The following is a 16,441-nucleotide window of genomic DNA, read 5'->3' on the forward strand; positions in this document are numbered from 1 at the left end:
CCCCGTGGACAATTTACCCCCTCCCAACGTGGACAATTTACCCCCCTCCCCCACACGTGGACAATTTACCCCCCCTCCCCCCCACGTGGACAATTTACCCCCCCCCCAACGTGGACAATTTACACCCCTCGCTCCGTGTACAATTGACCCCCCTCCCCCCGTGTACAATTGACCCCTCCACATGGACAATTTACCCCCCTCCCCCCACATGGACAACTTACCCCCCTCCCCCCAACGTGGACAATTTACCCACCCTCCCCCTCGTGGACAATTTTCCCCCCTCCCTCCCCTACGTGGACAATTTACCCCCCCTCTTGTGGACAATTTACCCACCCCCCCCGCGTTGACAAATTACCACCCTCACCCACTGTACAATTTACCCCCCCCTCCCATGTACAATTGACCCCTCCACATTAACAATTTACCCACTCTTCCCCCCCCACGTGGAAAATTTACCCCCCCCCTGTGCACAATTTACCCCCCCCACATGTACAATTTACCCCCTTCCCCCCCACATGGACAATTTACCTCCTTCCCCAGTGAACAATTGACCCCCCCACATGGTCAATTTACCCCCCTCCCCCCCACATGTACAATTGACCCCCCACGTGTACAATTTACCACCTTCCCACCCCACGTGGACAATTTACCCCCCCCGCCCACGTGAACAATCGACCCCTCCACAAGGACAATTGACCCCCCCCGGTGTACAATTGACCCCTCCACATTAACAATTTACCCACTCTCCCCCACGTGGAAAATTTACCCCCCTCCCCCCCCCGTGTACAATTTACCCCCCCACATGTACAATTTACCCGCTTCCCCCCACACGGACAATTTACCCCCCCCCCCGCCCACGTGAACAGATGACCCCTCCACATGGACAATGTACCCCCCTCACCCCCACATGTACAATTTACCCCCCTCTCCCCCACGTGTACAATTGACCCCCCCCACGTGTACAATTTACCACCTTCCCACCCCACGTGGACAATTTACCCCCTCCCCCGTGAACAATTGACCCCTTCACATGGACAATTTACCCTCCCCAACATGGACAATTTACCCCCTTCCCCCCCCACGTGTACAATTGACCCCCCCCACGTGTACAATTTACCCACCCTCCCCCCAACGTGGACAATTTACACCCCTTCCTCCACGTGTACAATTGACCACCTCCACATGGACAATTTACCCCCCCCCCACGTGAACAATTTACCTCCTCCCCCCCCCCCGTGGACAATTTACCCACCCTCCCCCCACGTGGACAATTTACCCCCCCCCCCACGTGTACAATTTATCCACCCTCTCCCCCACCCCGTGGACAATTTACACCCCCCCCCCACATGTACAATTGACCCCCTCCACATGGACAATGTACCCCCCTTCCCCCACAAGTGGTCAATTTATGCCCCCTCCCTGTGGACAATTTACCCCCCTCCCAACGTGGACAATTTACCCCCCCAGGTGGTCAATTTACCCACTCCCCCCCCCCCAAACGTGGACAATTTACACCCCTCCCTCCGTGTACAATTTACCCCCCTCCCCCCACGTGTACAACTGACCCCTCCACATGGACAATTTACCCTCCTCCCCCCCCCCACGTGGACAATTTACACCCCTCCCCCAACGCGGACAATTTACCCACCCTCCTCCTCGTGGACAATTTTCCCCCCTCCCGCCCCACGTGGACAATTTACCCCCCTCACGTGTACAATTTACCTCCCTCCTCCCCCCCCCCCCCCCGTGTACAATTGACCCCTCCAAATTAACAATTTACCCACTCTCCCCCCCATGGAAAATTTACCCCCTCCCCCCCACGTGTACAATTTACCCCCCCACATGTACAATTTACACCCTTCCCCCCAGATGGACAATTGACCCCCTCCCCCGTGAACAATTGACCCCTCCACATGGACAATTTACCCCCCCGCCCCCCACGTGTACAATTGACCCCACCACGTGTACAATTTACCACCTTCCCACCCCACGTGGACAATTTACCCCCTCCACCTGCACACGTGAACAATCGACCCCTCCACATGGACAATTTACCCCCCCCCCCCCGTGTACAATTGACCCCTCCACATTAACAATTTACCCACTCTCCCCCCACGTGTACAATTGACCCCTCCACATGGACAATTTACCCCCCTCCCACCCACATGTACAATTTACCCCGCTCTCCCCCACGTGTACAATTGCCCCCCCCCACGTGTACAATTTACCAGCTTCCCACCCCACGTGGACAATTTGCCCCCTCCCCCCGCCCACATGAACAATTGACCCCTCCACATGGACAATTTACCCTCCCCCGTGGACAATTTACCCCCCCCCCACGTGGACAATTTACACACCTCCCCCCACGTGTACAATTGACCACCTCCACATGGACAATTTACCCCACCCCCCACGTGAACAATTTACCCCCCCCACGTGGACAATTTACCCACCCTCCCCCCCACGTACAATTTACCCCCTCTCCCCCCCCCCCGTGTACAATTGACCCCTCCACATGGACAATTTACCCCCCTCCCCCCCCCACGTGGACAATTTACCCACTCACCCCACCCCCACGTGGACACTTTACAACCTTCCCCCCCCACGTGCACAATGTACCCCCCCCCCCCCACGACGTGGCCAATTTACCACCCTCGTACAATTTACCCCCTTCCCCCCCCCACGTGGACAATTTACCCCCTTCCCCCCCCCCCACGTGTACAATTGACCCCTCCACGTGGACTATATACCCACTCTCCCCCACGTGGACAATTTCCCCCCCCTCCCCCCCCACGTGTACAATTGACCCCTCCACATGGATAATTTACCCACCTCCCCCCCATGTGGGCAATTTACCCACTCCCCCCCAACGTGGACAATTTACACCCCCCACCCCACGTGTACAATTGACCCCTCCACGCCGTGGACAATTTACCCACCCTCCCCATGTGTACAATTTATCCCCCCACCCAACGTGGACAATTTACACCCCTCCCCCCCACGTGCGCAATTTACCCCACCACATGGACAATTTACCCCACCCTGTGGACAATTTACCCCCCCTCCCCCCACATGGACAATTTACCCACTCCCCCCCCCTCCCCTCCACATGCACAATTTACCCGCCCACCCCACACAATGTGGACAATTTACCCCCTCCCCCTGTGGACAATTTACACCCCCTACATGGACAATTTACCCCCCCTCCCCCCCGTGGACAATTTACCCCTCCTTCCCCCCGTGGACAATTTACCCCCCCTACATGGACAATTTACCCCCCCTCCCCCACGTGGACAATTGACCCCCCTCCCCCACGTGGACAATTTACCACCCTCACCCCCCTGCACGTACAATTTACCCCTCCACATGGACAATTTACCCACCCCCCCCACGTGGACAATTTACCCCCCCCCACATGGACAATTTACCCCCCCCATGGACAATTTACCCCCCTCCCCCCCACATGGACAATTTACCCCCCCATGGACAATTTACCCCCCTCCCCCCCCACGTGGACAATTTACCCCCCTCCCCCCAACGTGGACAATTTAGCCCCCTCCCCCCACACGTGGACAATTTACACCCCCTCCCCCACATGGACAATTTACCCACTGCCCCTCACGTACAACTTACGCCCCCCCACGTGTACAATTGACCCTCCCACGTGGACAATCTACCCCCCCCACATGGACAATTTACCCCCCCCCCGACGTGTACAATTGACCTCTCCACATGGACAGTTTTCCCCCCTCCCCCCCCACGCGGGCAAATTACCCCCCCCCCGTGTACAATTTACCCCCCCCCACGTGTACAATTGACCCCCCCACGACGTGGACAATTTACCCCCCCACGTGGACAATTTACCCACTCCCCGCGTAGTCAATTTACCCCCCCCTGCCTCACGCGGACAATTTACCCCCCGCCTCACGCGGACAATTTACCCCCCCGCCTCACGCGGACAATTGACCCCCCCCGCGGACAATTTACCCACCCTCCCCCCACGTGTACAATTGACCCCCCACGTGGACAATTTACCCCCACCCCCCCCACCCACGTGTACAATTGACCCCTCCACATGGACAATTTACCCCCCGCCCCACGACGTGGACAATTTACCCACCATCACCCATGTGTACAATTTACCCCCCCCACCCAACGTGGACAATTTACACCTGCCCCCCCCCACGTGTACAATTGACCCCCCACGTGGACAATTTACCCCCACCCCCCCCACCCACGTGTACAATTGACCCCTCCACATGGACAATTTACCCCCCGCCCCACGACGTGGACAATTTACCCACCATCACCCATGTGTACAATTTACCCCCCCCCACCCAACGTGGACAATTTACACCTGCCCCCCCCACGTGTACAATTGACCCCACCACATGGACAATTTACCCCACCCTGTGGACAATTTACCCTCACCCGTGGACAATTTACCCACTCCCCCCCTCCCCCCACATGGACAATTTACCCACCCGTCCCCCCATGGACAATTTACCCCCTCCCCCCGTGGACAATTTACCCCCCCCGCTACATGGACAATTTACCCACCCTCCCCCACGTGGACAATTTACCCCCTCCCCCTCGTGGACAATTTACCCTTCCACATGGACTATTTACCCAATCTCCACCCACGTGGACAATATACCCCCCCCCAGTGGACAATTTACCACCCTCACCCCCCCTGCACGTACAATTTACCCCTCCACATGGACAATTTACCCCCCCCCACGTGGCAATTTACCCACCCTCCCCCCACGTGGACAATTTACCCACTCCCCACCCTCCCCCCCGACATGGAAAATCTACACCCCCCCACGTGTACAATTGACACCTCCACGTGGACAATTTACCCCTCTCATGGACAATGTACACCCCTCCCCCCCACAGGTGGCCAATTTATCCCCCCCCCGTGCACAATTTCGCCCCTCCCCCCGTGGACAATTTACCCCCTCCCAACGTGGACAATTTACCCCCCTCCCCCCCACGTGGATAATTTCCCCCCTCCCCCCATGTGGACAATTTACCCACTCCCCCCCCCAACGTGGACAATTTACACCCCTCGCTCCGTGTACAATTTACCCCCCTCCCCCCCACGTGTACAATTAACCCCACCACATGGACAATTTACCCCCCTCCCCCTCGTGGACAATTTTCCCCCCTCCCTCCCCCACGTGGACAATTTACCCCCCCTCATGTGGACAATTTAACCCCCCCCCAACGTGGACAATTTACCCACCCTCCCCACGTTGACAAATTACCACCCTCACCCAGTGTACAATTTACCCCCCTCCCGTGTACAATTGACCCCTCCACATTAACAATTTACCCACTCTCTGCCCCCCCACGTGGAAAATTTACCCCCCCCGTGTACAATTTACCCCCCCACATGTACAATTTACCCCCTCCCCCGTGAACAATTGACCCCTCCACATGGACAATTTATCCTCCTGCCCCCCCACATGTACAATTGACCCCCCCCCACGTGTACAATTTACCACCTTCCCACCCCACGTGGACAATTTACCCCCCCCCGCCCACGTGAACAATCGACCCCTCCACGTGGACAATCCCCCCCCCCGGTGCACAATTGACCCCTCTCCACATGGACAATTTACCCCCCCTCACCCCCACATGTACAATTTACCCCCATCACCCCCCCCACGTGTACAATTGACCCCCCCACGTGTACAATTTACCACCTTCCCACCCCACGTGGACAATTTACCCCCTCCCCCGTGAATTGACCCCTCCACATGGACAATTTACCCCCTCCCCCCCCACGTGCACAATTGACCCCCCCACGTGTACAATTTACCCCCCCTCCCCCCCCACATGGACAATTTACACCCCTCCCTCCACGTGTACAATTGACCACCTCCACATGGACAATTTACCCCCCCCCACGTGAACAATTTACCTCCCCGTGGACAATTTACCCACCCTCCCCCACGTGGACAATTTACCCCCCCTCCCCCCCCACGTGCACAATTTATCCACCGTCTCCCCCCCCCCAAACGTGGACAATTTACACCCCCCCCATGTACAATTGACCCCCTCCACATGGACAATTTACCCCCCTCATGGACAATGTACCCCCCATCCCCCACAAGTGGTCAATTTATCCCCCCTCCATGTGGACAATTTACCCCCCTCCCAACGTGGACAATTTACACCGCTCCCTCCGTGTACAATTTACCCCCCTCCCCCCACGTGTACAATTGACCCCTCCACATGGACAATTTACCCCCCTCCCCCCACGTGGACAATTTACCCCCCCCCCCCAACGTGGACAATTTACCCACCCTCCCCCTCGTGGACAATTTTCCCCCCTCCCTCCCCACGTGGACAATTTACCCCCCTCACGTGGACAATTTATCCACCCCCCTCCCAACATGGACAATTTACCACCCTCACCCCGTGTACAATTTACCTCCCTCCTCCTCCCCCCCCCCCCCGTGTACAATTGACCCCTCCACATTAACAATTTACCCACTCTCCCCCCCCCGTGGAAAATTTACCCACTCCCCCCCCACGTGTACAATTTACCCCCCACATGTACAATTTACCCCCTTCCCCCCCACATGGACAATTGACCCCCTCCCCCATGAACAATTGACCCCTCCACATGGACAATTTACCCCCCTATGTACAATTTACCCCTCCGCCCCCCACGTGTACAATTTACCACCTTCCCACCCCACGTGGACAATTTACCCCCTCCACCCGCCCACGTGAACTATCGACCCCTCCACATGGACAATTTACCCCCCCCCCCCCGTGTACAATTGACCCCTCCACATTAACAATTTACCCACTCTCCCCCCACGTGTACAATTGACCCCCCACGTGTACAATTTACCACCTTCCCACCCCACGTGGACAATTTGCCCCCACCCACGTGAACAATTGACCCCTCCACATGGACAATTTACCCCCCCCGTGGACAATTTACCCCCTCCCCCCCACATGTACAATTGACCCCCCTCCCCCCACGTGAACAATTTACACCCCCCCCCCCGTGTACAATTGACCCCTCCACATGGACAATTTACCCATCCTCCCCCCCCACGTGGACAATGTACCCCCCCCCCCACGACGTGGACAATTTACCACCCTCGTACAATTTACCCACTCTCCCCACACGTGGACAATTTCCCCCCCCTCGTGTACAATTGACCCCTCCACATGGACAATTTACCCACCCTCCCCCATGTGTACAATTTACCCCCCTCACCCGACGTGGACAATTTACACCCCTCCCCCCACGTGTGCAATTTACCCCCCCCCACGTGTACAATTGACCCCCCCACATGGACAATTTACCCTGCCCGTGGACAATTTACCCCCCTCTCCCCCCACGTGGACAATTTTCACCCCTCCCCCCCACATGAACAATTTACCCACTCCCCCCCCCTCCCCCTCACATGCACAATTTACCCCCCACCCCACACAACGTGGACAATTTACCCCCCCTACATGGACAATTTCCCCCCCTCCCCCCCCGTGGACAATTGACCCCCTCCCCCACGTGGACAATTGACCCTCCCTCCCCCACGTGGACAATTGACCCCTCCACATGGACTATTTACCCAATCTCAACCCACGTGGACAATTTACCCCCCCCTCACGTGGACAATTTACCACCCTCACCCCCCCTGCACAATTTACCCCGCCACATGGACAATTTACCCACCTCCCCCCCACGTGGACAATTTACCCACCCTCCCCCACGTGGACAATTTACCCACTCTCCCCCCCCCCCAACATGGACAATTGACCCCCCCCACGTGTACAATTGACCCCTCCGCATGGACAATTTACCCCACCCCCCCACGTGGACAATTTACCCCCCTCCCCCCAACGTGGACAATTTACACCCCCTCCCCCCACATGGACAATTTACACCCCCTCCCCCCACATGGACAATTTACCCACTCCCCCTCACGTACAATTTACGCCCCCCCCGTGTACAATTGACCCTTCCACGTGGACAATCCCCCCCCCACGTGTACAATTGACCCCCCCACGGCGTGGACAATTTACCCACTCCCCCGTAGACAATTTACCCCCCCGCCTCACGTGGACAATTTACCCCCCCCCACATGGACAATTTACCCACCCTCCCCCACGTGTACAATTGACCCCCCCCCACGTGGACAATTTACCCCCCTCCCCCCCGCCCACGTGTACAATTGACCCCTCCACATGGACAATTTACCCCCCGCCCCACGACGTGGACAATTTACCCACCATCCCCCATGTGTACAATTTCCCCCCCCCCCACCCAACGTGGACAATTTACATGCCCCTGTGGACAATTTACCCTCCCCCGTGGACACTTTACCCCCTCTCCCCCCCGTGGACAATTTACCCCCTCGTGGACAATTTACCCCCCCCCTACATGGACAATTTACCCACCCTCCCCCATGTGGACAATTGACCCCCCCTCCCCCACGTGGACAACTGACCCCTCCACATGGACTATTTACCCAATTTACCCCCCCCCCAGTGGACAATTTACCACCCTCACCCCCCCCTGCACGTACAATTTACCCCTCCACATGGACAATTTACCCACCTCCCCCCACGTGGACAATTTACCCACCCGACGTGGACAATTTACCCCCCCCCCCCCCGTGTACAATTGACACCTCCGCATGGACAATTTACCCCCTCCACGACGTGGACAATTTACCCCCCCTCCCCCCGGTGGACAATTTACCCCCCCAACGTGGACAATTTACCCCCCCTCCCCCAACATGGACAATTTACCCACTCCCCCTCACGTACAATTTACGCCCCCGTGTACAATTGACCCTTCCACGTGGACAATTTACCCCCCCCCCTGACGTGTACAATTGACCTCTCCACATGGACAATTCCCCCCCCACCACGCGGGCAAATTACCCACCCTCCCCGTGTACAATTTACCCGCCCCCACGTGTACAATTGACCCCCCCACGACGTGGACAATTTACCCCCCCCACATGGACAATTAACCCCCCCCCCACATGGACAATTTACCCACCCTCCCCCACGTGGACAATTTACCCCCCTCCCTCCCCACGTGGACAATTTACCCCCCCCCCACGCGTACAATTGACACCTCCACATGGACAATTTACCCCCCTCCCCTGCCCACATGGACAATTTACCCCCCCTCCCCCCCACATGGGCAATTCACCCACCCTCCCCGGGTACAATTTACCCACTCACCCCCCCACGTGCACAATTTACCCCCCACCCCCACGACGTGGACAACTTACCCACCCTCCGCCCCCTGTGGACAATTTACCCCCCTCACGTGGACAATTTACCCCCCACCCCCACGTGTACAATTGACCCCTCCACATTGACAATTTACCCACCTCCCCCCACGTGGACAATTTACCCCCCCCCTCACATGGACTATTTACCCCCCCCCCGACGTGTGCAATTGACCCCTCCACATGGACAATTTACCCCCCCCATGACGTGGACAACTGACCCCCCTCATCCCGTGGACAATTTCCCCCCTCCCCCCCCACATGGACAATTTACCCCCCTCCCCCCCACATGGACAATTTACCCCCCCATGGACAATTTACCCCCCTCCCCCCCACATGGACAATTTACCCCCCTCCCCCCCACATGGACAATTTACCCCCCTCCCCCCCACATGGACAATTTACCCCCTCCCCCCCACATGGACAATTTACCCCCTCCCCCCCACATGGACAATTTACCCCCCTCCCCCCCACATGGACAATTTCCCCCCCTCCCCCCCACATGGACAATTTACCCCCCTCCCCCCCACATGGACAATTTACCCCCCTCCCCCCCACATGGACAATTTACCCCCCTCCCCCCCACATGGACAATTTACCCCCCTCCCCCCCCCACATGGACAATTTACCCCCTCCTCCCCCACACGGACAATTTACCCCCTCCCCCCCCCACATGGACAATTTACCCCCTCCCCCCCACATGGACAATTTACCCCCCTCCCCCCCACATAGACAATTTACCCCCCTCCCCCCCCACATAGACAATTTACCCCCCCCACATGGACAATTTACCCCCCTCCCCCCCCCACATGGACAATTTACCCCCTCCCCCCCCCACACGGACAATTTACCCCCTCCCCCCCACGTGGACAATTTACCCCCTCCCCCCACGTGGACAATTTACCCCCCTCCCCCCCCACATGGACAATTTACCCCCCTCCCCCCACGTGGACAATTTACCCCCCCCACATGGACAATTTACCCCCCTCCCCCCACGTGGACAATTTACCCCCCCCCCACATGGACAATTTACCCCCTCCCCCCACATGGACAATTTACCCCCCCCCATCCTCCCCACATGGACAATTTACCCCCCCCACATGGACAATTTACCCCCTCCCCCCACGTGGAAAATTTACCCCCTCCCCCCCCGTGGAAAATTTACCCCCTCCCCCCCCGTGGAAAATTTACCCCCTCCCCCCCCGTGGAAAATTTACCCCCTCGCTCCCCGTGGAAAATTTACCCCCCCCCCCCCACATGGACAATTTACCCCCTTTCTCCCCCCACATGGACAATTTACCCCCTCCCCCCCACGTGGACAATTTACCCCCCTCACCCCCACGTGGACAATTTACCCCCCTCACCCCCACGTGGACAATTTACCCCCCTCCCCCCCATGTGGACAATTTACCCCCCTCCCCCCCCCACATGGACAATTTACCCCCTCCTCCCCCACACGGACAATTTACCCCCCCTCCCCCCCCCACATGGACAATTTACCCCCTCCCCCCCACATGGACAATTTACCCCCCTCCCCCCCACATAGACAATTTACCCCCCTCCCCCCCCACATGGACAATTTACCCCCCTCCCCCCCACATGGACAATTTACCCCCTCCCCCCCCACACAGACAATTTACCCCCTCCCCCCCACGTGGACAATTTACCCCCTCCCCCCCACGTGGACAATTTACCCCCCCCCCACATGGACAATTTACCCCCCTCCCCCCACGTGGACAATTTACCCCCCCCACATGGACAATTTACCCCCCTCCCCCCACGTGGACAATTTACCCCCCCCCACATGGACAATTTACCCCCTCCCCCCACATGGACAATTTACCCCCCCCATCCTCCCCACATGGACAATTTACCCCCCCCCACATGGACAATTTACCCCCTCCCCCCACGTGGAAAATTTACCCCCTCCCCCCCCACATGGACAATTTACCCCCTTTCTCCCCCCACATGGACAATTTACCCCCTTTCTCCCCCCACGTGGACAATTTACCCCCCCCACATGGACAATTTACCCCCTCCCCCCACATGGACAATTTACCCCCCCCATCCTCCCCACATGGACAATTTACCCCCCCCACATGGACAATTTACCCCCTCCCCCCACGTGGAAAATTTACCCCCTCCCCCCGTGGAAAAATTTACCCCCTCCCCCCCACATGGACAATTTACCCCCTTTCTCCCCCCACATGGACAATTTACCCCCCCCCACATGGACAATTTACCCCCTCCCCCCACGTGGAAAATTTACCCCCTCCCCCCCCCGTGGACAATTTACCCCCTTTCTCCCCCCACATGGACAATTTACCCCCTCCCCCCCACGTGGACAATTTACCCCCTCCCCCCCACGTGGACAATTTACCCCCCTCACCCCCACGTGGACAATTTACCCCCCTCCCCCCCACGTGGACAATTTAACCCCATCCCCCTCCCCGGGGGCTGTGATTGCGGAGGGTCAGCGGTGACCTCTAACCCGGAAGTTACAGCGCGGCGGCAATCGGGCCTGGGGCCCCCAGGCGGAGCGGCTCCGGTAGCGGGATTGGGACCTGGGGGGGGTTGCGGAGGGGGGACCTGGGGGGGGGTGCGGAGGGGGGACCTGGAGGGGAGACCTGGGGGGGGTGCGGAGGGGGGCCCGGGGCCACCAGGCCGCCCGCTCCTCACCCGCCCGAACAAAGGCCGGGACTTTACCTCAGACCTCGCGCGGCGAGGGGAGAGAGGGCGGTGGGCGCCCGATCTGAGTGAGCGCGGGGTGCCGGACCGGGCGCGGCCGGGCCTCTCCTCCCGCCGACCGCGCCATTCGCTTCAGGCCGCGGCGCGCGCGCTGCTGCCTCACCTTCCAACGGTCCGGGCAGAAGGCGCTGCTACGCATGCGCACCTCCCAGCACTGCGCCAGCCAACGGGAGGGGCCTGACCAATCCTCAATAACCCGCACCCCTCCCAGGCCCCGCCCAGCAGCACGCAGGACCACGCCGCCGTGACGCCAGCGCGCTGGAAAATCACCCCCTCTGACGTCTGCACCAACAACATCCTGGATTTCACCATCAAACCCAATAGACACAGACTGGGATCAGACCAGATTCACACACACAGACTGGGATCAGACCAGATTCACACACACAGACTGGGATCAGACCAGATTCACACACACAGACTGGGATCAGACCAGATTCACACACACAGACTGGGATCAGACCAGATTCACACACACAGACTGGGATCAGACCAGATTCACACACACAGACTGGGATCAGACCAGATTCACACACACAGACTGGGATCAGACCAGATTCACACACACAGACTGGGATCAGACCAGATTCACACACACAGACTGGGATCAGACCAGATTCACACACACAGACTGGGATCAGACCAGATTCACACACACAGACTGGGATCAGACCAGATTCACACACACAGACTGGGATCAGACCAGATTCACACACACAGACTGGGATCAGACCAGATTCACACACACAGACTGGGATCAGACCAGATTCACACACACAGACTGGGATCAGACCAGATTCACACACACAGACTGGGATCAGACCAGATTCACACACACAGACTGGGATCAGACCAGATTCACACACACAGACTGGGATCAGACCAGATTCACACACACAGACTGGGATCAGACCAGATTCACACACACAGACTGGGATCAGACCAGATTCACACACACAGACTGGGATCAGACCAGATTCACACACACAGACTGGGATCAGACCAGATTCACACACACAGACTGGGATCAGACCAGATTCACACACACAGACTGGGATCAGACCAGATTCACACACACAGACTGGGATCAGACCAGATTCACACACACAGACTGGGATCAGACCAGATTCACACACACAGACTGGGATCAGACCAGATTCACACACACAGACTGGGATCAGACCAGATTCACACACACAGACTGGGATCAGACCAGATTCACACACACAGACTGGGATCAGACCAGATTCACACACACAGACTGGGATCAGACCAGATTCACACACACAGACTGGGATCAGACCAGATTCACACATACAGACTGGGATCAGACCAGATCCACACACACAGACTGGGATCAGACCAGATTCACACACACAGACTGGGATCAGACCAGATTCACACACACAGACTGGGATCAGACCAGATTCACACACACAGACTGGGATCAGACCAGATGGAAACCCACGCAGTCACGGGGAGAAAGTGCAAACTTCACACAGATAGTCACCCGAGGCTGGAATGGAACCTGGGTCCCTGAAGCTGTGAGGCAACAGTGCTAACCACTGTGCCACCGCACAGGATCGACCAAATGGAGACACATAGACAGGGTCTGGGATCACCAGATTCAGACACATAGGGCCTGGGATCAAAACAGATGGTAGAAGATAATAAAAAAGTACCAAAAACTACAGTTAATACAAGGGAACTTATCGAATTATAGAATTTACAGTGCAGAAAGCCCATTCGGCCCATTGAGTCTGCACCGTCTCTTGGAAAGAGCACCCTACGCACACCCACACCTCTACCGTTTCCCTGTAACTCAGTAACCCCACCCATCCCTTTTGGACACTAAGGGCAATTTGACATGGACAATCCACCTAACCTGCACAACTTTGGACTGTGGGAGGAAACCGGAGCACTCAGAGGAAACCCACACAGACATGAGGAGAACGTGCAGACTCAGCACAGACAGTGACCCAAGCCGGTAATCGAACCTGGGACCCTGGAGCTGTGCAGCAACTGTGCTAACCACTATGCTACCGCGCTGCCCATATTGGTGCAAATGGGTCCTTCTCTAGCTGACGAACTGTAACCAGCGGGGTGCCGCAGGGGTCAGTCCTCGGACCTCAACTGTTTAAAATTGATGTAAATGATCTGCAAGCATGAACAGAGTGTAACACAGCAAAATATGTCGATGATACTGAAATAGGTGGGAAAGCAGGCACTGAAGAGTTGATACAGATTTTACAGACGGATATACATAGGTTAGGAGATTAGGCCAAAATTTGGCATATGGAGTTTAATGTGTGGTTATTCATTTTGGCCACAATAATAGAAAGGCAAATTATTATCAAAATATCGAAAGCAGGATCAAGATGCATCTGGGTAGTGGGATATGGGTGTCTTTGTTCATGAATCGCAGAAAGTCAGTGCAGGTACAGTGTGTGTAGCTTGGCTTAAGGGGTTATTGGCATAGGATGGGAAAGTGGGCTTGGGTGGGTTGCTCTGTCAGAGGGTCGGTGCATACCCGATGGGCCGAATGGCCTACTTCTGCTCTGTAGGGATTCTATTCTAATTGTATGGGGTGTTGGTGAGACCACATCTGGAGTATTGTGTCCAGTTTTGGTCTTCTTATTTGGGGAAAGATGTGACGGCATTGGAGGCAGATGACAGAGACACATATATGTGGGAAAGATAATGGGATCCAATAATGGATCGAAAAACACAGGGAAAATTATTGGGATAAAGCCTGATGGATTGACATAGATAGGGGCAAACACTGGGGGTCTGGAATTCACTGCTGTAAGAGCGGCAGAGGATTGATGTTCCGTAACCTAAACAGTGAAGGATTAAAAAGTGAATAGTTGGTTTAGGCTGGATAACTTGTTATCTGCTAGCCCATTAAGTCTGCACCGTCTCTTGGAAAGAGCACCCTACGCACACCCACACCTCTACCGTTTCCCTGTAACTCAGTAACCCCACCCATCCGAATGGCCTCCTGCATTGTCAATCTTTCTGTGTTTCTATACTATTGATATAGGGAGGCAGATGAATAGGGTTTACTGACAACGATTTATTAAGGCAATCAACAATCATTCTTAGGGAGTTTTGAACATATATAGTGCAGTGTAGTACACTAGAATAGGAGAGAATAATTTTACAAAGATGTCAACCGTTAATAAAGCGACACAAACGATGCGAACTAAATGCTTAGGTAGCACAATCCTTAAGAAGCCATAATAAGGGTCAAGCAATATGTTTTCTGGTTTAACGTATAGACCAGACATATCTAACTGTACAACAACAAGTAACCTAATTGGGGAAAGGGTCATAGAAAGATAAGGGGAGATAATACTCACTCTGCCTGAGTGCGCATCTGCAATTTGTTTAAATATAAAGTTGAACCAGATAATGCTCAATGGTAAACAATGCATTTGCCCACATGCTCGGCAATGTATAAATGATGCTTGATTTCTTAGTTGGGCAGAGTCAACTCCAGAGATCCTTCTCTGATGTTGTGCTCTCCCAACGCGTTGGCTAATAAAAGATCATTCTGTAACTGTCGCCTCTGATTATTTTGTTGAAAATAAAAGTACGACGACACCATCTATTCAACTGTTCGCTAAGTATCCAAAATGGCTTTTCGGAAACATACAGAAACCTGGCATTTTTAAAGATAGGTATAGATTGCAAAAGCAAGGACATATTTTGAATCTATAAATCACTGGTTTTCCCTCAGCTGGTGTATTGTATCCAATTCCGGACACAACAATTTCAGAAGGATTTGAAGGCTTTGGAGAAGATGCAGTGAAGATTTACCAAAATGAGGGACTTCAGTTATGTGGAGGTGCTGGGGAAGCTAGAATTTGCCTCCTTAGAGCAGAGAAGATGTGCTGATTTGGCAAAAGGGACATAAGAGGAGATTTTGATAAATGTTTCCAAAATCATGAAGGATTTTGATCGATCAAATAAGTAAAAACTGTTGTGCAGAAGGTCGATAACCTGACAAAATAACCAGAATTGTTCCACATCTGGGCTGTGGAATAGAGTGTGGTAAAATGAAATAAACACACTGATTCAATGACTGTGATGTGCTTTGGGACAACCTGTGGGTGTCAAAGGTAAGTGTGTGGGTTAATCTTTCTGTCAGCCATGATCAGTGGGTAACTCTGAGTCAGAAATCCAGTCCCAATCCAGCGACTTCAGCACAAAATCCAGGCTGATATCTAAGTGCACGCAATACTGAGGGAATGCTGCACTGCCAGAGGTGCCATTTTTCAGATGAGACATTAAACTGAAGCATTCACTGTCCTCCCAGGGGATGTGAAAGGTTCCATGGCACTATTCTGAAGAGTGGGGAGGGGGGGTGGTTCTCTAGCTTTTGGAAAGGAAAACAAATTATCTGGCCATTT

General features: G+C 55.3%; 1 protein-coding gene across 2 annotated transcripts in view; it reads right to left on the reverse strand.

Moving 5' to 3' along the window:
* The window catches only part of LOC140389510 (eukaryotic translation initiation factor 5A-1-like), a 37,576-nt gene extending 25,301 nt beyond the window's left edge, over positions 1-12,275 (reverse strand). The window contains exon 1 of one of the 2 annotated variants that reach the window (XM_072473659.1): positions 12,130-12,275. The gene's annotated coding sequence lies outside the window, so the exon portion shown is untranslated. Of the gene's footprint in view, positions 1-11,984 lie in introns of both variants that reach the window. The other variant, XM_072473658.1, reaches the window with a different exon arrangement.
* Positions 12,276-16,441: the final 4,166 nt, after the last annotated feature.

Source organism: Scyliorhinus torazame, chromosome 14, assembly GCF_047496885.1.
Source record: "Scyliorhinus torazame isolate Kashiwa2021f chromosome 14, sScyTor2.1, whole genome shotgun sequence".
Taxonomy (NCBI): Eukaryota; Metazoa; Chordata; class Chondrichthyes; order Carcharhiniformes; family Scyliorhinidae; genus Scyliorhinus; species Scyliorhinus torazame.